The 24190-nt window shown below is 38.1% G+C and overlaps 1 long non-coding RNA gene across 1 annotated transcript; it reads right to left on the bottom strand.

The window, feature by feature from the left end:
- Positions 1-443: 443 nt before the first annotated feature.
- Positions 444-21986, bottom strand: LOC122460170. Its single transcript, XR_006281282.1, has 3 exons — positions 21975-21986; positions 2976-2986; positions 444-594 (listed from the first exon to the last, which is right to left on the bottom strand). It is a non-coding gene; the product is annotated as an uncharacterized LOC122460170 (long non-coding RNA).
- Between the last annotated feature and the right edge of the window lie 2204 nt (positions 21987-24190).

The following is a 24190-nucleotide window of genomic DNA, read 5'->3' as shown; positions in this document are numbered from 1 at the left end:
CAGGGTCTGCCCCAAAGATGCTGTCTGCAGTAAGTCCTAGTGGAAATTCCAGGTGAAAATGTTCAATTAACTCCTACCATTCTACATGACGACCAAATTTTGAAATAGAGCAATAAGTCTACTAGCTCCGAGGGCTATGGGTCCTCCAACAGAAGACCAAGGAAACCTGTAGAAACTAACAAATACCAACAAAGATCAATACAAGGATTCCAAAGAGTCTACACTAATGTCTACTAGGGAAGATAAGAGTAAGTGAAGTCCATTAATAAATAAATAAACAATGCTTCCTATCTGGGGGCTGATTTTACCAGCCTGACTCTTTCTTCCAGGTATCTGAAAACAGTTATTTAGTCACAGTTATGCTTGTTCTGGAGGAAAAAAGTATCTTTTGTTGCTGTGATTCTCTTAATTAATCACTTAAAATTTATAGAAGTCTTCTTAATATTCTTCCTCCAGACAGCTGAGGTAAGTATTCAGAGAGGAGGTTAAGTTCTGTATTTGTAAGTATGACCAAGCATGTTTTTAATAAATAAACGTATATTTGTAATAATACTATATGTCTGACTTTTTTTTATTTTACTTGTTATGATGAAACTCAGGGTTACTTTTGAACCAAGCTGTGTTTTCTGCTGCTGCTTTATATGAAATAAACCTCCCAGAGGCACCTCTTCCATGACTTTTTCTCTTGAACTGAAATTTCCATTTTTTTTTCTCCTAGGATACTCTCAGCCTTTTTGACCTGATCGTCATCAAGAGATGCATTCCTTTTCTTATGTGACTCTATTTGGTGGAAATGCTCCAAGCAGAATACTGAGTTTGCATAATTTTAATTGACAGCTGCATTTGATGACACAACAGAGCCTTTAAAGCAACTATTTCACTCTGATTGTGTTTAATTTTTTTTTCCTGTTGCAATTCCCATTTAATTATGAATATATTTCTGAAACAGTGGCATATATTCTGTGCTTTTGGTAACAGTATATGAATAAAAATCTTATTCCTAAGTATCACCTCAAGAGAGGTTCACACTAATTATAACCAGAATCTATTTAAAATGTAACCATGAAGCTTATCCTAGATAGAGTAATGGATACCATCCAGTTTTCCTTGAAAGCTTCCGTTTTTTTGATACAATGAAGTATTTGAAACTTCACTCAATTAACAGAGCTGTTCATACTATAGCATTTGGAAGAGATGTTCCCTGATTATTTATTAGACATTTATTGAATGATTTGGCTGCTCATCAACTGGCAACAGCAGTGAGCCACTCCACACAATTAGTTTACACCTGCAGCTGAATAGCTTGATTTCTTATCATGTCCTGGAACCTTATGCAACATGACAGGACACAAGATTAAAAAGTATATCTTTAAGTGCAAACTGCAGCAATGTCTGGAATGTTTTTGTGAGCTAAGCTGGCATGTTGCTACCAATGAGTTGTCTAATATTTTCATGTAGGCTATAATTAGAATTATTTTACTGTTTAAAGACCAGTGGTAGCCTCATGCTTGTTATTTCATTCACTGTGTGAATTTGGCACAACTGGTGGTTTCTGCAAGTGAGAAACATGGGGCTGGAACAGCAGTGTTGTTGTAAGTCAGGTTTGAAGCCTGCACAATAGTTTGAGTTCCTGCCAATCTGGAGGCAAGGAACTAGTGATCAAACATGGGACTCCACCTGGCACGGCAAGGAACTTGTGATATTAGCAATGGAGTCAGTTACAGTGATACCATCTGTGGGCAGGGCCGATGTAACCACTAGGCAAACTAGGTGGCTGCTTAGGGCACCAAGATTTGGGGTGCCAAAAAACGGGGCCCCCCCATTTTTTTTTACACTATTGCTGGAAAAAGAATGAATAAAGAAAAGAGAAACGTCATTGAACTTGCATTTTAACTTGTCGTTCTCTCGTACATTACAGCTATAGCCTATGCCAGCTCTGCGTTGCAGACACAAGCATACTGCTTCACTACAGTACAAAGTGGCAATGACGTCATTTTTCTCGTCGCACGCAGTCCTTACCTGTTCTCACAGGTTGTTCATAATGCTAAGTTCACTAGTTTTCGAAGGTTGTCAACTGAGGCTAACTATTTTTGTTGAGTTGTTTCAGATCTAAGACTCTGGCAATTGCTGCTGCATCATTTCGCTAATACTTTGTGTCCATTGTGTGTGTGTATGTTAAATATTTGAGTGTATATGTTTATCATGTGCGAATATTCATGTGTAAGTTGTTGAAATTTGTCACATTGATATTGTCAGTTGTTGTTGTGTGATGGAGTATCCACCATTCTAATTTTATAAATTTTATTAATAATAATTGGATATTCTAAAAGGTAGAATAAAATATAGTAGATTTTTATTGGAAAGAATGAAGGAAGGAAGTATACATGACTAAAAAGGGTGTATTTCCAATTACAATCAACATTGCTTAATTTTAAGGAAAAGTCATCTTGATCTCTTAATCAATGTTTACGTCAAACAGTTCATGAAATTCAAATAGTGACTCATGGTTAGTAAGTGATGTATTCTCTATCCTTTACTTTTAATAGTGAACAAGAAAAAGAACTGATAGGAATAAAATTTCATTTTTTTCTTTTTCAGTTGATGCAGCCTCATGGCAGATAGAGAAAAAAGCCGAACATGTATTAATTCTAATGAACAATGACACATTATGCAGTATTCATTTTTGAAAGTTTATACTAAGCGATGCTCCAGGGGAAGGGGTGGGGGAAGGAGGGCATAAGGTGGAAGTTTCACCTGGGGTGCAAAATATCCTTGCACCAGCCCTCTCTGTGGGTCAGAATTGGTTGGTTATGAAAAGGCACTTGGCACCATTTCACCAATGTTACTTTTAGAAAATTGATTAACACAAATTTTTCATTTTAGAAACCAAATATATTTACCAAACAAAGCATTTGCTCCTAGAACTTTCAGCTAAAGTTCTTAATTAATTAGCCTCTTACAGTTTGTATGGCAACTTCCACCTTCCCTGTGTATATATCTTCTTACTACATGTTCCATTCTATGCATCCGATGAAGTGGGCTGTAGCCCACGAAAGCTTATGCTCTAATAAATTTGTTAGTCTCTAAGGTGCCACAAGTACTCCTTTTCTTTTTGCGGATACAGACTAACACAGCTGCTACTCTGAAACCAGCTAAAGGGACAGATTTTTCCCCTCATCAAATGTCTTTCAGGATATTCAGTCAACATCCTCTATCAAGTCCTCTATCATACAGAATTTTTCATTATTCAAATGTTGTCAAGGTTCCTTCCCCACTCTGAACTCTAGGGTACAGATGTGGGGACCTGCATGAAAAACCCCCTAAGCTTATTTTATTTTTTACCAGCTTAGGTTAAAACTTCCCCAAGGTACAAACTATTTTACCTTTTGTCCCTGGACCTTATTGTTGCCACCACGAAGCATCTAATAAAAATAACAGGGAAAGAGCCCACCTGGAAACATCTTTCCCCCCCAAAATCTGCCCCCAAGCCCTACACCCCCTTTCCTGGGGAAGGCTTGATAAAAATCCTCACCAATTTGCATAGGTGACCACAGACCCAAACCCTTGGATCTTAAGAACAATGAAAAAACAATCAAGTTCTTAAAAGAAGAATTTTAATTTAAGAAAAAGTAAAAGAATCACCTCTGTAATATCAGGATGGTAAATACCTTACAGGGTAATCAGATTCAAAACACAGAGAATCCCTCTAGGCAAAACCTTAAGTTACAGAAAGACACAAAAACCGGAATATACATTCCATTCAGCACAACTTATTTTCTCAGTCATTTAAACAAAACAGAATCTAATGCATATCTAACTAAATTGCTTACTAACTCTTTACAGGAGTTCTGACCTGCATTCCTGCTCTAGTCCCGGCAAAAGACAACACACAGACAGAGAGAACCCTTTGTCCCCCACCAGCTTTGAAAGTATCTTGTCTCCTCATTGGTCATTTTGGTCAGGTGCCAGTGAGGTTGTCTTAGCTTCTTAACCCTTTACAGGTGAAAGGGTTTTTCCTCTGGTCAGGAGGGATTTAAAGGTGTTTACCCTTCCCTTTATATTTATGACAAATGTTTATCTCTGTTCTGTAAAGGACCTTTGAATTAATAAAGAGTGAGTTAAATTACTAGAGAGGATCTAACAGAGAAATTCCTATTTAATGATTCACTCTATAATACCATGTAGCAACCAACTCATTCCCAGGGTCAGAGAAGGCTAAATGACCTAACCCTCCTGACTCTGAACCATCAACTGAGAGAAGGTTACTTGGAACCTGGAGGGGAAAAAAGGAAGAGCTTGAATGAAATCCTGTGCTGTTCTATGCACCTGCTGCCCCCCAGACCTCTTAATTGGAAGTTTGAGTTCTATATACGTGAAGATCTGGCAGTGTCTCCCACAGGTCATCCTCTAAAGGCCATTTCACAGTAGTCTAATCAAATCAGGGCAAGTGATGAGGTCTCCATGCATGGTCACTCTGTTTGCATATACCAGATACACACCCCGTTCAGGAACTGAGGGCTTTGGCAGGCACTCTGCACCTGGGTGGATTATTTTACCCAATATATATATATATATATATATATATATATATATATATCTATATATATAAGAAACACTGGGAATGTTTACCCCAAGTCTGTTCCCAATCATTTATTTCATAATTAACAAGGATTTCACCCACTTTAGAAATCCAAATCCTCTCAAATCTCAACTGAGCAGAAGGTGCTGCACTAGCCTTGAGAGCTTTTCTGGGTTAATGTCTCCTTTTGCAGTCTTCAGGGAAGGAAAGAGAGAGGCCATTACACAAGCATATCCATTAGCTATTTGTACTGTGTGGCCCTCAATTAATCTCAGGGAAACTAAATACTACTGAAATGAGCTACCAGCATCAGTCACTACCAGTTAAACTTTTGTAAATTTAATAACTTTTCTGCTGATGCAGCAGGCAACTCATGCTGATAAATGAAGAACCTAAATCATGATGATTCATGATGAAGAACCAACATCATGATCCGTAAATAATGGAAACCTCTTTAAATCCATTAGACAGAAAGATAACAGTACATGTTAGACATTAGGGGCCTGAGCCAGATTCATTTCTGATGTAACTCCATAGTAGCCAACCCTGATTACTAAAGAGCCACAGCTGGATATGGATCAGGTGATTTCCCTACAAAGAGCACTTGGGGGGAAATGAGCTGGAAGATTAGAGACTGATTGGAGTGAGCAGCCAGTTAGGACTGAGAGGATTCCAGAACCGACAGGGCCTGCTAAAGGAGGAAAGGGCTCAGGTCGGATTGGTCTGTGAGTAGGAAGAGAAATTTTTTGCTTTGTATGGACTTCAGTTGGGGACTTGGAGTTTTATTTGGAGTCTCAAAAAGAGCCTGAGGAGCTAAAATAAACTGAGGCAAAGGACTGCTTGCAGGCCTGCACTGAGGCCACCAAGGGGCACTGGGAGGTGGCAACTCATTCACATCTTTGTGTCCATTTACATGGAGTGAGGGTATTGAACACAATTTACATAAAAATAATGTAAAAGCAATATTTCATCATTATCCATAGCCCTTCTATTGTATCTTACATCTTCAATGTCTGTGTAAATTCTTTCTGACATTAAATAAAATACAAATTAAAAAGGTTTAGTGTGAAACACTGCTTAACTTATGAACAAATTTAAGTTTCAGACAATATGATGGACAGAAGCCTGGAAAACAGAATTTTCTGATAATTCTGAGAGTCTACTAGTTCCCCAGGGTTTTAATTCTAGTTCTGACATCAACACTCTGTGACTTTAGGCATCTTATTTAATCTGTCAACCTCAGTTTCCACCATGTAAATGGGACATGGGAGAACAATGTAAAAATGAAAATAATACCACAGGGGTTTGTAAAAAAGTTAATTTTTATAACTCACATTGGAGACTTCTTTTCTGTAAGGTACTATTATTAAATGTATTGGTCACTCAGTGGGTGGACTAGCACCCGCTCCCTGATTATCTACACCTGCTCACACTGGCCTGAACACTGAAATCCAACATTTTTAAATATCAGAAGAGTCCCATAAACAAGCCAATTTAATTCCAACCTTTCTAATCCACCACATGTTCCAAATCAAAATTCCGACATAAGTGCCAATAGTCGAAAAATGTTGATAAATCACTTCAAATTTTCTGGAAAAAATTGCTATTCTAGAGGTTTATTATATTGGAAACAGTGAAACAGAACCCAAAACACATGCATAAGTGCTTGACTAAATGGGAGCTTAAGACCAAAGACCAGTGAAACATAGACTTTAGAGATGGATCATGATAATTATTTATCTTCTCATGTAAACAACCACCTGTCAATGCAGAAAATTTCCCTGCTGTATATTCAGTCTAGCTTTAACATTCAGAGATACTTCTCCCAACTTTAAGCAGAAGATGGATTGCATGCACAACCAGTGTGAATGAAATAAAGAGCAACCTTTCATTTACATAAATTTGCATATACCATTCCCAATCTCAAACTCAGTAAAATGTGATTTCCTCTGCTGTTTTTGGATCTCTCCTCTTTCCTTTGTTCAATAAGTTTGTTCCCTGATGAGCTGATATCACAGCTCGTATGCTACTATGGAGATCAGGCTAGCTGCCTCATTTGATCTTCACATCAAACAATTTTAGTTCTAGAAAGAGTCTCTGGAGCAGCTGCTATTAAACAATCCATTGGAACTAAAAGAAACATATCCACATTTGAGACACAAAACCACCTTTTTGATAACATGATAAATGTTTCCATTTATAGATTAAATCACAATCATAGCAGGTAACCCAATTCAAAACATTCTTCTGAGTTCCCTTTAGCTGTATGGATAATCCAACACTAGAAATAAGGTCAAGTTTTATATTTTGTAACAATTAAAAGGGCTTGGGCTGAAAAGTTCAACCCTAATCTAACAATATAGCCTTGGCATTGTAGAGCTGTGGACCCTGTAGGATGTAAGGCAATAGTTTTAAAGGTCTAAAGGCATTACTGCACTCAGCAATCTATAAAATTTATAAAAAGAAAAGGAGTACTTGTGGCACCTTAGAGACTAACAAATTTATTAGAGCATAAGCTTTCGTGAGCTACAGCTCACTTCATTAGCTCACGAAAGCTTATGCTCTAATAAATTTGTTAGTCTCTAAGGTGCCACAAGTACTCCTTTTCTTTTTGCGAATACAGACTAACACGGCTGCTACTCTGAAACCTACAAAATTTATGACATTTTAGTTTCCTGCATGAATTATTGTGTGTCCTTCATTTGGGGCTTTTGTCACACATTGTATCCTGTATTTGGGCCAGTTTGAACTGGACAGTTACAAGTATTCATGCATTCTCTGTTCTATGCATGAAAGATGAGTACTCTACTTGAAAAGAATGTTTATGCAATTTTCTTTCTAATTTCTGTACTTGAAGCTATGAGTTAATATTAGCTAGTGTTGTATGAATTGAATTAGCAATATCATTAGGACACAGTGAATTCTCTATAGAGGTGCTACCTATATTTCCTAGAACTACAAACCATTTACTGTACTGACAGTTATAGCAAAATTGTCTATTACTATTATACTGTATCCTGTTAACTCACAGTAAAATAGTGGGTCAAACAAGTATAACAGGCAGAAAGCATAACTAAGTATCCGTATGTGCAGTGTGGTGAGCTTTGCTGAGGTACTATCAAGGACCACAAAGTACTTTCCACAGAGGGGATCTGTGTAGCCTTAACCTGTGTGCCTGGTTTATATAGCACACACAGGCAAACAGTACACTACAGGAGTCAAATTCAATCAATAGTGCCTTGGTTTTTACTTTTCTAACAATTCATATAACTTTCAATGGCTGATTTCTGATTTCAGGAGAGATGGCAGTTTCTCAGAGACAGTATTAGAAGTTCAACAGCAAACTATCCTGATGTGATGGAAAGAGAGGAAGAATCATAAAAGGCCAATATGGCTTCATCAGGAACTCTTTATTGACCTGGAAATCAAAAAGAAATCCTACTAAAAGTAGAAACATGAACAAATGGCTAAGAATGAGCACAAAAGAATAGCACAAGCATGTAAGGACAAAATTGGAAAGGCTAAGATACAAAATAAGTTACACCTAGCAAAAAACACAAAATGCAAAGAGATTCTATGAATACATTGAGAACAAGAGAAAGATGAAAGAAAGTGTAGGTCCTCTGTGTAGTGGGGAAGGAGAGCTCATAACAGATGACATCCAAGGCTGATGCTTCAGTCTTCATTAAAAAGGTAAATTATGACCAGATATTTTACACGATTAATATTAACAGTAAGGGGGAAAGGAACACAAGAGCAGGTTAAAGAATATTTAGATAAAGTGCTGCATTCAAGTCAGCAGGGCCGAATGAAATTCACTCTAGGGTACTTAAAGAACTAGTTGAAGCAATCTTGGAACCATTAGCAGTTATCTTTGAGAACTCTTGGAGGATGAGTGAGGTCCCAAAGGCCTCAAGAAGGGAAAACATAGTACCTGTCTTTTAAAAAGGGGGAACAAAGAGGACATCGGGAATTATAGACCAGTCAACCTAACTTTGATACCTGGAAAGATACTGGAACAAATATTAAACAATCAATTTGTAAGTACCGAAAGGATAATAAGGTTATAAGGGCAAATCATGCCAAACCAACCTAATTACTTTCTTTGATAGAGTTACTGGCCTAGTGGATGAGGGAGAGAAAAATGTAGACTTGATATCTTGGTTTTAGTAAGTCGTTAGGCACAGCCCCATATGACATTCTCGAAGGAAACTAGAGAAATATGGTATAGATGAAATTTTCATAAGGTGTGTGCAAAACTTGTTGAAAGATCATAGTCAAATAGTAGATATCTAGTGATAAACTTCAATAAAGCACTACTCTTAGGAAGGAAAAATCAAATGTACAACAACAAAATGGGGAATAACTGGCGAGGCAGTAGTACTGTTGAAAAGGATCTGGGGGTTTAGAGTGGATCACAAATTAATATGAGTCAACAATGTGATGCATTTGCACAAAAAGGCTAATATTCTGGGAGCGTCATGTGTAAGACACGGAGGGTAACTATTCCACTCAGCACTAGCGAGCCCTCAGCTGGAGTACTGTGGCCAATTTTGGATACCATACTTTAGGAAAGATGTGGACAAATTGGAGAGTGTCCAGAGGAGAGCAACAAAAATGATAAAAGGTTTAGAAAACCTGACCTATGTAAAAAGGTTTTAAAAAACCTGATCATATTGTCTTGAGAAAAGAAGACTGAGGGGAGACCTGATAACCATTTTAAAATATATTAAGGGCTGTCCACACCAGTGTTTTTGTTGGTAAAACTTATGTCGGCCAGGGGTGTGTTCTTTTTCATACCCCTGACCAACAAAAGTTTTACCAACAAAAGTGCTAGTGTAGACATAGCCTTAAACTGCAGTAAAGGAGATTCAGGTTAGATCTTAGGAAAATCTTTCTAACAATAAGGACAGTTAACTCCTGGAATAGGCTTCGAAGGGAGCTTATGGAATCCACATCACTAGATGTTTTTAAGAAAAGATGGACAAACAAGTCTCAGGGATGGTCTTGGTATACATACTTCTGCCTCAGTGCAGGGGGTTGGACTAGAGGATCTCTTGAGGTCCATTCCAGTCTTAGGTTTCTATAATTATATAGTTCTATTTCAAACTTTATCATTGTCATTGTTATTCGTGTATATGAGGTAGTGCCTAATGACCCCAGCCTTATTGTGCTAGGTGTTGTACAAACACATAATGAGTCTGTGACGGGTTGGACCCTCTCATCTGGGATGCCACCTAATGTGCTAGGGTTCCACTGAGCCCACCCGTTCCACCAGCCTGGGCTTCCTCACCCTGTCCTTGCTGAGCCAGGCCCTCAAACCCTCTCTAGCACGCGCACACAACTGAGGCCACACCCAGCTGCAGACACAGACTGAAATCAACTCTGTGTGGGACAATTCAGCTCAGGACTTTACCCAGCACTCAGGTGCACACCTCCTTTGGGATGTAAACCCAAAATTATATTGTCTTGCACTGTATAGAAAGATCTGTACAGTGTAAACTCATAGAAATCACCCCCTCCCTGAATGTGGAGGGAGATATGCACAGCTTTTTGTCCCCGCAGATATGAATTGCACAAACTGGGTTTTGAAATAAACAAGAAATTAGTTTATTAACTACAAAAGGTATATTTTAAGTGATTATGAGGGCTAGCAAACAGAACAAAGCAGATTACTGAGCAAATAAAACAAATGTACAAAATGTAATTTCTCACCCTAAGTGTTGTTTTAGGCAGTTGCAGAGTTTCTGCAGCTTAGAATTCCAATTATTTCTCTTTACAGGCTAGATCCCTGTCTCAGCCTGGACTCAGCCCTTGCCTTTCCCCAGATTAGTTCCTTTGTCTCTTCAGGTTTCAGAGTAGCAGCCGTGTTAGTCTGTAGTCGCAAAAAGAAAGGAGTACTTGTGGCACCTTAGAGACTAACAAATTTATTTGCGCATAAGCTTTTGTGTGCTACAGATCACCTCATTGGATGCATTCAGTGGAAAATCTCCCCACTGTATTTTCCACTGAATGCATCTGATGAAATGAGCTGTAGCTCACGAAAGCTTATGTTCAAATAAATTTGTTAGTCTTTAAGGTGCCACAAGTCCTCCTTTTCTTTTTGTCTCTTCAGGTGCTTTCAGCAGTCTTCCTTTGTGGGCAGGAAGGCAATGGAGAAGAGCCCTGATTGATTTACTCGCCAGCCTTAAATAGAATTTACATAGGGCAGGAATCCTTTGTTTCCAGAGGGAAAATACCATCAGTGTCCAAGGTGGTTCTCCATATCAGGTGATATCATCAGATGACCCTGCAGTGTCAAAGCAACATCCCAGGAAGCTCCTCAGGAAGATGGGAGATTAGTATCTTCAAAGTTCTATTGTCCTTCTTAAATGGCTCATTCAGGCTGATTGCCTACTGCCTGGTGGGCGTTCCACCAAATACACACACAGTTGTAATTGTTACATAGTCAATATTCCTAACTTCAAATACAGAAATGATATATTTATACAAACTGGATAATCACATTCAGCAAATCATAACCTTTCCAATGATGCCTTACATGACTCATCTTGTGTAAAATATATCTGTTATGCCATATTCGTATCATAACAATATTTCTATGAAGAATATGGGGTATAGCGTCACAGAGTCTCTGCCTGACCATTTTTATTTGTCTGAGGCTGCTAATGTAATGAACCATAGTTGCATGGATATGAACACCATGATCACCAAGTAGGTTTGAGATTAGGAACAAGTGTCTACCATTTGAACTAAAGTAGTTTCTCTGTCATTTGATAATAAGCAACAAGATACTAACAATGTCCAGAAAAGTCACTGGAAAGAGACATGGAGACATACATGGGTTTGTCTTGTAGGTCAAGTTTTGTCAGCTTGTTAGCTAAGTCTGAGCTAAATTTGACCCCTTTTTGTAATCAAGTTAAGGCCTCCGCCAGGAGATGACACTAGCAACTCAGAATCCAGCCAGAGACTTTGGTGTGACCCAAATGTAATATCATTGGACTGATCTTTTTCTTTTCAAAGTTCTATGGTAGCTACGCATGCTTTTTGGTTTTCTTTATGGAATGTGTGAATACTAAGTGTGGTCAAAACTGTCTTCATGTTAGTTTTCTTGTGGAAAAAATTAAAACAAAGATATTTTATTTGAAAATTTGTAAACAATTTTCATTTTTGATGGAAAACTTTAGAAGTTATTTTTTAAAAAAAGTTTGAGTTTGGAAAATGTGTTGCTTTTTTTTTGATGAGAAAAATCCCACTCTCTTATTTTTAAAAACTTTCCAGTTTTTCCCCCCCACTGGAAAAAAAAATGACCAGAGAACTAAGGGGAGGAAGGGGAGGGGGGGAATAAACAAGCTTTTCTCTCTCTTTTTTTTCCCATGGGGGGTGGAGGGAGAAGGGAAGGAAAAGCATTACTTTGTGTTACTTTTTAACATTTCTTTTTAAAAAGTAGACAAAGTAACAAAGTAATTTCTATTTTTAAAAAAATGCTTTCCCCAATTTTCTAGTGAAAGAAGTTAGAGCAGGAGTGGGAAGGAAGGAAAGAAGGTAGAAACTGTCCCACAACTTCAAAACGAAATATTTACATTGCACTTAAATGTTGAAAGGTTGTTGTTTTTTTAAAGAAAGAAACACTTTGCCAAATAACTTTTAATGAAAACTTTCATATTAGATGAAACCCCACTTTTCATCAAAACACTTTCAATCAACTCTAGTGAGTAACTCATAACTTCCATTAAAGTCTGCTTTGCTTTTTCTGATCAGCAAAAGCAATATAACAGATTCCATCTACTTACTGGACAGGTAAAGAGAAAATTATACAATCATGACACAAAACACAAATGCAGACTAGAAACACAACTACCAAAACAACAGAATACAATTTAATATAATTATTTACATTTTTTAAAAGGTCCCTGGTTTTAATATGTGTTATAAGTAACCATCCATAAATTGGATAGAGATCCACTTATCCATGGTGTCTGCAACTCTCCCTTTTCTCTCAGCAACACACCCACATGTGCATGTTTTGGCAAGCTTTAGAATTTTGGCACCTGTATTCCCTTCTTCCTGCCTTTGTTATACTTAATGCTAAATTGATGTTGGACTGCTTCCAGGGGTGACATGCTGTGGTGTATAATAGACTGGTGTTATTCTAAGAATTTGGCTTAAAAGCCAGAGAATAGGGAAGTGATGATAAGCACCTGTTCAATACTGGCCAGACACAACACCTGAGCTCCACAACACTGTTGCTTTTTCAAAGAAGGGCAAAGAATGAAACATGCAGGCTTTAATTCAGCAGTCCATCCCTACTCAGCAAATACTTCATGTTTGGCACATGCTTATGTGCTTTGCTGAATAGGGATGGACTTTAGCATATGTTTAAATGCTTTGCTGAAGTAGGGAGTAAGTTTGTCAAAAATATTCTAATACACTTTTTTTTTTTAAACTTCTATGATCAACATACTGTGGACTGACAGGTTTCAGAGCAGCAGCCGTGTTAGTCTGTATTCGCAAAAAGAAAAGGAGTACTTGTGGCACCTGAGAGACTAACAAATTTATTTGAGCATAAGCTTTCGTGAGCTACAGTGTTAGTCTCTCAGGTGCCACAAGTACTCCTTTTCTTTATACTGTGGACTGAGTGCTCTGAATGATGAATGATTAATTAAAGGTACTGAATGGTTTGCAGAAACCAATAAGAGAAATACGTATCATCTGTAAATTATGCATGACATTCCCCCCTGAATTAAACAGTTTAAAGTGAGTTTGAATGCACTCTCCCCTGAAAATTTGTGAAAAACAAAAAGGGTACCAAATGGTGCATCTTAAATGTGAAACACACACACCTAGACAGTAAGGAAAAATATTTGTTTTTGTTTCTTGAGGTCTGATGCTGCAATGCTTAATACTTGACTTTAGTGGGCATTTTACTTGACTAATAACTGTAAGATCAAGCCCTACAGATTTGTCCGGGGTGTGATAGCAGCCTTGGCAAATTCAAATCTTTGGGGAGCAGGGATAATAATTATATCTACTCCCCTCCACCCGCTGTTTCCCATATAGGATACTTCTGACAACTATACCATCCTCCACAACCATTTTACAGAGTTGTCTTTTTCATCTTGTCACTTTTTTAAGTAATAGGCCTATACTTCTTCGTAAACAACAGGGATATTTATTTGATCATTGAAGCCAAAGCTAGAGCATCCATATTTGAAGTTGTGTTCTGAGAGGCCATTTAAGGGAAAGATCACAAATCTGAAAGCCTGAAATGTATTTGATTTGAAATCAAGTTTTCTGTAAGGCTCATGTATTGCTTTGTTACTCGTATCAGTTCTCATAAATTAAAATGAACTCAGCCATTTGTTCTGCTCATTCCTACAATGTTGGATTAAAATATAAAGAGCTGTTAGTGGAAAGAAGCATAGTCAAGAATGCCATGGCACTAAATATCAGAGAAAATCTTAGGGCACAGAGTTTTTCCCCTCGGCAGCTTTCTATTAGAGGCATACAATTTATACAGAGAAATACAATAAATCAAATGACATTCCACAAGTCTCTCTTTTTATACCATATGTTTTATTAATGCTCCAAAATACACAGCAGCTGTAAAGTTCATCCAGAAGCAAGGAGCAAACTAAACATGACCAGCATAAGTTTCCTGTAACTTGTTATCCAATACTCTGTCCTTGCAGAATCCTTTTCAGAAAGTGTAAGATTTTTTCAGTGGTATTTTTATATTAATTTCACAGGGCATTGAATTTAAATCCCAGTAAAATGTGGTGGCAAATGCCAAGTATTTTTGCTCTGTGTAGCCAGACCCCCCAGGAAAAGAAAAGAGTTGGAGACCGCTAGCTTCAGTTTAGAGTTGTTTGGTCCATACACAGACATCATTGAAAAGCTGGTGTCTGTCACTGATCAAAACTATAGCAATGAAGTAGGAAAGGCTGGAAGGGAGTGACATTGTGTGGACTTGGACACCTTGGGAAACTTTTACATGGAAAATACGTCAAAGACCACACAACTAAAAGTTCTAGCATTGTCCCAGCTGATATAACCAAAGGCTGAATCAACCCCCTAAACTTGATGGCTATTTTTATGGTGGTTTCTTTCAATTTAGAACAAAAAGGGAGCCCTACAGCTCTAAGCACCCTGCCAATTATTGAAAATGACCAAATGAAATAATAATTCCTCTTCTACCAAGCAGCAGCTTTAAATACAAATAATGATAAACCTACACATTGGCCAGTACTTCTGTCTCCTCTAACATTCCCCAAAGATCAGGCAAAACAAATGGGCCCTGTGGCATACCCTGAAAATCAGCAAATCTGACCTATGCCAGACCTGGGGCTTAATCCTGCACCATTCATATCAATGTGAGTTTTTCGATTCACTTGAAAGGAAGCAGGATTGAGCCCTTAGGGTGGAAAGGCAGTCCAGAATCCCCCCCAACTTTACGGTGAACACCATGCCCTCTATCCCTGCCCTCTTACACCAAGGGGATCTAGTATCAGCACCTCCATTGATTGCTGCATAGCTCATTACTTGTCCATGGCAGATATCAGGTCTTAATAGCTTGGGGCAGCCAACTTGAGAGGCCCACTCTCATGACACAGTGTCAGATGTTGCAATCTGGATATTCTACCATACCATGAAGTTAATGGAAAAAACATCAAATCAGGGTTCATTCTTGATTAAAATATTACAATGGGTAAGAGAAATGATATTGTGACATTCAATTTAGTATGATCCGCTGTATTGAATGTTCTCTCTGCAATTCATTGTGTCATGAAATGTCCAGTTTGTCTCAGTGTTCAGTGCATGTATGCCACAGAGATCAGAAGGGCATGCCATAGAGTTTAAATCCAGCAAACTGAAAAGACTGTGGGGGGCCCTGGTTGTACTAGACAACAATGAATACTCTCTTACAGGTCTTAACTTTGCACTACTAGGCATGCTGCCAGATGACTAGACAGCAATTTGTTCAGAAATTATTATGCAATCTCCTTTCATGTGCTGAACTCTGCATCTTCCAAAATGGAAACTCTCTCCAAAAACAATTCACTGCAATGGAGTTTAATCTATTACACCAGCCAACAGTCTGGCCATGTAATTCAGATCAGTCTACGGCTCCTTCATGTGATCTGGAATTGCAGTTCCTGGGTCTAGTTCACTGCTGATTGAAGTAAATGAAGTTATGAGTGCAGAGAATTTGGAAACTTATTTTTCAGGAACATATAAGGCCAATTCAGTTACTCTAGATTTATTCAACTGTATATAAGATCAGAATCTGCCCCTTAGCTTCCATTCAGTTCTTTTCAAGAATACTACATCACATATTTAAATTACAGTTAGCATCATGCTTTTCTTTCATTAAATGTGATTCACTGTTCCATTCCTGAAGCAGAAACAATCCTGTAATTTCCCTGTGGAATACATAATGAATTCAGTTGTAATCCATTATTATAAAGGAAAAAGTGATGCAGGACGAATCACTACTCTTTCTCTGGGAGGACTGAAGGGGTGGGAAGGAAGACTCATTGTTTTCACAATTTATGTGACTACCAATAACTAAATCTGCCAATAAAACAAACGTGCAACAGACAAAGTGATATTTATCATACACAATATTGCTGATTTCCCATCAGCATTTTATCTAATGACATTTATGGGATTCAATTAACAACAATAATGCTGATTATGTCAAAGCACTTCACAATGGGGGTATCATTATGCCCCTTTTAAAGATGGGGAAACTGAGGCACAGAGGGCTTAACTGATTTGATTAAAGTCACCTGCTGAACTAACGACAGAATGAAGATTAGAACCTAGTCCTGTGAACTACACTTCTTCAGGGACCACACATTAGATATATACAGAACAGAATCTTCAGAAAACTCCATCCATATAGTAGTAATAGTACTAAGTAATCGCTGGTTTTCTCAAAGGAGTATAAAGCTGAAAGTATGGTGGCTTGTACTCTCTTCTTTCCTCTAGCATCTTAGAATTAGTCAACATGGCCTGGAAGAGAGGGTGTGGCTTTCACATTAATGGCCTTATATCTTAAGTACGAAAACAAAGATTTCCATCAGTCCAGGGCAAGCAGTATTTTACTACTGATTCATGGCACCTCTGAATTATGTGGTAATGTTTCTGGAATTTAAAAAAGGACAAATGGTGAATCAAGACTATTTGTCAATATTTAGTGTGGATTATTTTACTATTAGAATGTCATCTTGCAGTCCTTTATGTAGGCAAAATTTTCTTAAAGTCAGCTTAGCTTAATCAAAACATGTTCCAAGATATTTACCTTCAATCTCTCTCTTCTGTCCCCTTGACTTGAGACAAGGGAAACTTGTCTGAACACAAGCCAGCCCTAACAGCCTAATATTCTTCAATAGTAATACCATCTCTAACACTGTCTCCCTTTCTGTTCCTGGATATATGTTTAATCTCTCTGCTTCATTTTCTCTAGCCATCAAATGGGAATAGTACGTACCTACTTTACAAGAAAGTTGCATGAGAGTTACTGAGCTAATGTCTGAGCAGTGCTCTATAGACTCTATGCATTATTAATACCAACTAACACACAAATAAAAACATATTTTAATGAAAAAATGTCAATGTCAAAGTTGGGGAGAGGGTTGAGGAGGTAATGCTTGAGAGGGATGCATTTTTTTTGTTTTGTTTGTTTTCAAATATCTTTGATTTTTTTAAAGTTATCAAAGTAGTGATAACATTTTTTGTTTGCCAAAAATAGGTGTTTTGGTAAATGAAAATTCCAATAACCACATTTGAATAACATCAGATAATTCATTATGATTGTATCTCAGGTCCCCTCTCTTGTATTTGTTTTCTTCCTCTGATATCCTTGCATGTTTCTGGTCCTTCTCTCCTCACCCTTTATCAATTTGGCAGTTTGGACTTTAAAATAATTTATATGCCTAAAATATACTTAGTAAGAATTTTATTATTTTGTTTATTATTTCAGGCTTGCCAACGTTTCCTGCTTGCTCTGGATCACTCCCCCAGCAGTGCAGAGATTGTGGTTTTTAACAGCATAGTCTCATTTGTGCTAAAAATATTATTCTGGGGTTTAAGTGCTTGTGAAATAACCACAGTAATGCTGTGGGGAAGGGTCCCGGAACTGTCTCAGCAAGCCTGTCGTAAGACATTATTAATAAACAACAGGAAGCATTCAAAGATTCCTGGAAGAAAGCAAACAACTGCATGGTAAAAAGATTGTTGTGGCTTCAATACAATTCTCTATTGATAAGTGAACTTCAAGGGAATTTAGTTTGTTTATATAAAAGAGAGGAACGTATGGAATAAACAGTGAAATCTGTCTCATTCAGGAGATCAACAAAATAGTTCAATCTAAAGACCGAGCACTATTGTATCTAAAGGGCCTGATCCTTCTCTCACTTACACCAGTGAAAATCAGGAGCAGAACCACCAAGCCACCATTTACACCAGTTTTAAACTGGTGTGAAAAAGGAAACCGAACCAATATAACTGGGACTATTTTGGTGCAGTCTCTTGAGAGGATATTGCCCAATGATGGTCTTTTGTACCAGTTTCACTTGGGTACTGAACAATGTTGAAATTGTTTTTTAAACGTACCAAAACTGCTTAAATAGAGAAAAATAATATCCACTAATCGCACACCCCTAGTTGTCACTCCACACTGGAACCCATACAGGATATCATCAAACAATTACAACCCTTACTTGATGAGAACCACATCCTGAAAGATAGCTTTCTCCAATCCCTTCTTCTAGCTTCCAGTCAACCCAACCAATCTTGGCAACCACATCAGGAGAAGCAAGCTCTCCACAGACCAGGACACGCCAACTGAAAGCAGCACCAGACTCTGTCATAACAACAGATGCAAAACTTGCAGCCATATCTCCACTACTATGATCATCAATACCCTCCACAATACCACCTTTCAAGATCCCTGGGTCCTATGCATGCCTACCACAACATGTAGTATACCTCACCCAATGCATAAAATACCCCTACAACAATTATGTGTGTGAAACTAGACAATCATTGCATTCTTGAATGAACTCACACAAAAAAAATAGAGACAAAAACACCCTATCACCTATGGGCGAACATTTTTCACAAAGAGATAACTCCACATCTGATCATCCTCAAAGGAAACCTGCACAACTTCAAATGACGAACTTGGGAGCTTAAATTCATAACTCTGCTAGACATTTAAACTCATTACTTCAATCAAGACATTGGATTTATGACTCATTATAACAATCTGTAACCCACTAACCTTCCTTTGCCCTATGACTGCAGAATTGTCAATTGCCCACTTCACCTTAAATGGTTCTCTTGCAGCTTATGCTTAACAACCTATCCCATCTTGAATTCAGATGGGACACTCTGATTACCTTTTCTAAACCTGAAGAAGAGTTCTGTGTAACTTGAAAGCTTGTCTCTCTCACCAACAGAAGTTGGTCGAATAAAAGATATTACCACCTTTCTCTCAAAACTTTTGCTAACTCTTATAGATTTAAATGCCCTTTCTAATTAGAAATGTTACACCGAAATAACAGACTTGATTCTCTCTCTTCCACCTATCTGAATACTTTTATAATTCCATTGACTTCAGTAGTTACTCCTGAGCTAAGCCGTGATTCAACAAAGCATTTAATTTTCAGCAAGTGAGTGATCCTATCTCTATTCAGCAAAGTGCTTAAGCATGTGTTTAAAGTTAAGTAATATTCTTAAGTCCTATTGGAGTAAATGATATTTAAGTACATGAATAAATTTCAGAGTAGCAGCCGTGTTAGTCTGTATTCGCAAAAAGAAAAGGAGTACTTGTGGCACCTTAGAGACTAACAAATTTATTAGAGCATAAGCATTCGTGAGCTACAGCAATGCATCCGATGAAGTGAGCTGTAGCTCACGAAAGCTTATGCTCTAATAAATTTGTTAGTCTCTAAGGTGCCACAAGTACTCCTTTTCTTTTTACATGAATAAAGTTAAGCATTTGCTTAAGTGCTTTGCTGAATTCCTATTGGCAGGGTTACTCATGCTTGAAATTAAGTGGCTGCAGAAGTACTTTGCTAAATCATGGCCTTAAACTGGTGTAAGAGAGCGGGTCTTGTGTCAAATTACAATATTTAACTAACAAATAAAAAACATCACAGGCCCATTATTTTATCTGGATAGCACAGTATATGTCTCAGCACTATACAAAAATTCCAGAATTTTTTGCCTGTGCACATTTGTGTAGCAATTAAAATCTAGGAACTCCTTGGGTACTACCTAGTTTCTCTAGGAATGTTCAAAGATTTGTATTTTTAGCTGTGAACTCCTTGTATGGAAGCCATTACCATACATAACTTCACTCAGTCTGGCCTTGTCTCTGCACAAACTTGCAAGGTATAGTTAGAGTGGCTTAGATAAACTGGTGCAAACTCCTGTGTGGACACTTCTTTCTCAGTTTTAGAATGGTTAACTGCTGTTTAGTTTAAATCAATAGGACTTGATTTAAATTAATTCAAAATTAGCCTGAATTAAACCAATTAGGAGCATCTACGAGTTTAAAAAACACAACTTACATTAAGCTGGTGCAATTTTCCATGTAGATAAGCCCTAAATTTGGCCTTGAGGGGCAGTAAGTGAACTCATACAGGAGGCAGACACAATCTGTTTGCGACTTGCTGGAGAGCACAAGGGAACCTGGCCTGTTGTTTGTGATAGTGAGCAATTTCTTGACAATGGGTTATACCAGATCTTATCTGTGTGACTTTTTCTTGCTTACAAGACTGCAGATTTTCTTACACATACTTCACGTTCTGCCTATTCTAAACCCCCTTGAACCTCATGGATTTGTATGTTTGACTCAGATTCAAACATGATTAGATCAAATAAGAGAGACAAGAAAAGGACCAGAGCGGAAAAAATCCAGTGAAAGGATACATTGCAATATTGAGCAGGGAGTAAAAGAAAAGTGACATACAAATAGGGTGAGACAGCAACAAAATGAGGGACAGGAAAAAAAAAGGAAAAATATGTGCAGCCTTCTAAAGGGTGAAAATGCACAGCAGCCAGAAACATTGCAGCCGCTGGTCTGAAGCACAGAGAGGCAGAACCCCTCTGGGAGGGGAGGAGGGAGACCATTTAAAACTGCCCTATGTGTCTGTCTGTCTTTTTAACAGTACCTGGTGTCCCACTAGCCACGCTGTCCTCACTCTCTATTGGAGGCGGTGGAAAAGAAGCTTCCAGTTTCATTTTTGTAATAATAGGACATGAGATTGAAAATGGGCGGAGGCTACCAATAGCTGCTGAAAAGGTATATTGATCCTGTGTAGGGAAAAGGAGGTCGAAGTGGCTTGAAGAGTACAGGAATGTTAAAATAAAAGTCAGACAAAAATTGGTTTAAGCAAAATGTATTGAAATTAGTAGAGAAATAGTGATCACAAGCTTTTCACTATTACCGGTAATATAAATAATAATTGCTGCCCCTTACTATCAAACTACACAATCTTCTGCAGAGTGGAAGTATATGGTACACACATTTTTCCCAAAACCATCCCTCACAATGTGTGGGGTTTTTTTTCTTTTTTTCTTTTTTTACAGTATGAAATTTGAAATTAAAATCTTATATAATGCTTGTATTCAGCCAGCTCAGTTCATGCACTTCCTTTGACACTGGTGGACTTCTGTCTATAGAGGTTCTCATGGTGGTGCCCATCACCACAGTATCTGAGTACCTTCTGTGACACTGTATGGAATCTGGGGGACACTTTAGGATATTATGAATACCAATATTGTAAAATTGCAATGAGTTATGTCAGATATGCCATGTAAGGTATCTGCAAAAATGTTATAATTTGCCAAATATGATCTTGTTTATATGTTTGTGTCACCTTTGTATTATGGGTAATAGATATGTATGTATGTCTGTATTTCAAAACTTGTGCTGTGCTTCTGGGTGACACCCCCAGACAGTTTGGCATCAGCACTGCTTACCCTGCTTGGTGGCCCATTAAGGAGCATCAGCTATACTACTGACCCATTGAGAGAAGGGAAGGGATACATCTTATGACTCAGCAAGGCATGCAGGGGCATGCCTATGGACAGAACTCTAAGGCTTCCAAACCGTGTGCTAGGCAGCTTGTGTTTGAGACAAAGGAAGCACAAGCCGCGTGGCAAAAGAATATAAAAGGCAGCTGCATCTTCTCCATTTGGTCTTCAGTCCTGCTTCTTGTCTTCAGTCCTGCTTCTTGTCTTCAGTCCTGCTTCTCACCTCTGGAGTAACCTTTCTACAAACGAAGCTCTGAACAAAGGACTGAATGACCATCCCAAGCTGTGGATGTGAGACTTGCAAGCCAGCAAACTCACCTGTAATGCTAGGAATCTGATGGACTTTGAAGTTTTTGTATGTATGTGACCATCTGACCATTTAACATCTCTTTTCTTGTTTTTTCTTGTTTCTTTATAATGAATCTTTAGTTTTAGTCACTAAAGGATTGGCTGGCAGTGTGGTATCTTGGGTAAGATCCAAACCTATACTGACCTGGTAATGTGGCTGACCCTTTGGGGTCAGAAAAATATTTTGTGTCTAATGAGCAGGGTTCCAAATAGATTCTCACTGTACTGGACCTATGGGCTGATTGCGAGCCAGAGAACTGGAATGCAATAAAGAGGGCTGTGTGATTTCTTTTTGCTTCTTGATAACCAGTGTGGAGGATCAGAAGCACAGTTTGTGACTGGTTGCGGAGTTTAACTTCAGTGTTACCCACCAGTCTTGGGAGTATCTTTTCTCCCTCGTGCAGCCTGCCCTCACTGTGGCATTTCCAGTGAGGGCTGCCCCAGGCACACCGGTCACACCTTCCATAAGTAAGAAAAAGCAATTAATTTCTATGTTTTTCCCTGCAGACAAGCAAAACATGAAGGTGCAGGTTCTGTCTTTTGTGGCCATGAGTCTTCTGCTATTGGTGGTCAGTTTCATTGCTCCAGTGGAACTTACCCATATGGGTGGCCATGGTTATGAAAAGAGTGTCTCTCAGGTAGCTCCATGGAGGGCTTGTCAAAACCTTGAAGTTTACTCTGTATTCAATGGGGAGCCAGTACAGAAAGAAGCACACTTTGCCTGCAAAACACTTTTAGGGCACGTCTTCACTAGCAATGTTAAAGTCCTGCTGCTTTAACACGGGGTGCGCTGTCTAATGGCACTGTCTACACTGGCATTTTACAGCGCTGAAACTAGCAGCGATCGGGGGGTGTTTTTTCACTGTAAAGTGCCAGTGTAGACAAGCCCTTAGACACTACAACTCTATCCACCATTTGCATTATATCAGTACCTCAAGCTCACCTCCTTCTCCTCACTGTCAATAAATGTGAGAATTCTCTTCCCCTCTTTCACCCCACCGAAAGCCTCCAGGCTTAAAGCTTTCTAATGAACATTCCTCTCCAGAAAACTTGTGGCCTTCAGAGGAATTGTTTTCTTTAAAGTCTCCCTAAGTGAACAAGAGTCTAAGGTAACCAAGGGGGTCTAACAATTTTTTTTATTTATTTATTTTGTTGGAGAAAATGTGAAAGGCATGTTCACAGTTTGACTCTGGGAAAGGGCTACCTGTATTTAAAGAAGTACCAATCAAAGAAAAACGACAAAGCAAAATTCTGTCTTTCTCCATTGTCTTAAATGAAAAAGATAGAACATTTCCAAGTATTAATTCATACATTCAGTTACACTAGAAAACAATGTTTTGATAATGTCCTGATTTGAATCATTTAAATTTAATCCTTTCCACTAAATTCTACATGAATAGCTTGTATTTACATAGAAAATTACTTAAGAACAAAAAGTAAAGATGACTCACATCATCATACAGAAGAAGCTTGCTTCTGTAATCAACAACAAAATAAGATAATAAACACCTCTAAGTCATATGATATAGCTGCATTTGCGTGCAATCAACCAGGGTTTGTGATTCTGCTATTGCTACTGTTAAAGGATTTTCTAAATTCTGTCCGTATCTATTCATATGGCAGATATGACATTATCTTGGCTATATGCCAAGCCCAAAGAGCTGCTTGCAGTTACTCACTTTGTATTGACATGGCAGCTGTACTGGAAATGTCTGCAATGACTTCTTGGAAAAAAAAATACCTCTAACATAATACCCATTGACCCTGCAGTTGAATGGATAACCCAAGGTACCAATAAATATATGTTGTTTAAATGGAAACATCTCTGCCATTAAGATAGCAGTATCTCACTGGTATTATCTGCAAAGTTCTGACTAAACATGCTCCTTCTAGCTTGTCTCTTTCACTTTAATGAACAAAAATATGAGGATAGGACATTTTCTAAATAGAGCTAGATCCAACCCAAAATTTCAGATTCAAGCACCCCAGACTCTGCTGAATGTGCGGCCATACACACATATGGCAATGACCCATTTTTTTCTTTTTTCACATTATTTGCCTATTTATGTATTACTAATAAAGTTTAAGGACAGGAGAGATCATGAGATCCTCTAGTTTGAACCTGACTTTTGGTATATCGCAGATCATCGAATTTCAGCCACTTACTGCTATTCTGAGCCCAGTAACTTGTGTTCTGAAAATCATATTTTC

Source organism: Dermochelys coriacea, chromosome 5 (assembly GCF_009764565.3).
Source record: "Dermochelys coriacea isolate rDerCor1 chromosome 5, rDerCor1.pri.v4, whole genome shotgun sequence".
Taxonomy (NCBI): Eukaryota; Metazoa; Chordata; order Testudines; family Dermochelyidae; genus Dermochelys; species Dermochelys coriacea.
The sequence above is the reverse complement of the archived record's forward strand: the minus strand, read 5'-3'. Positions and strand labels throughout refer to the sequence as shown.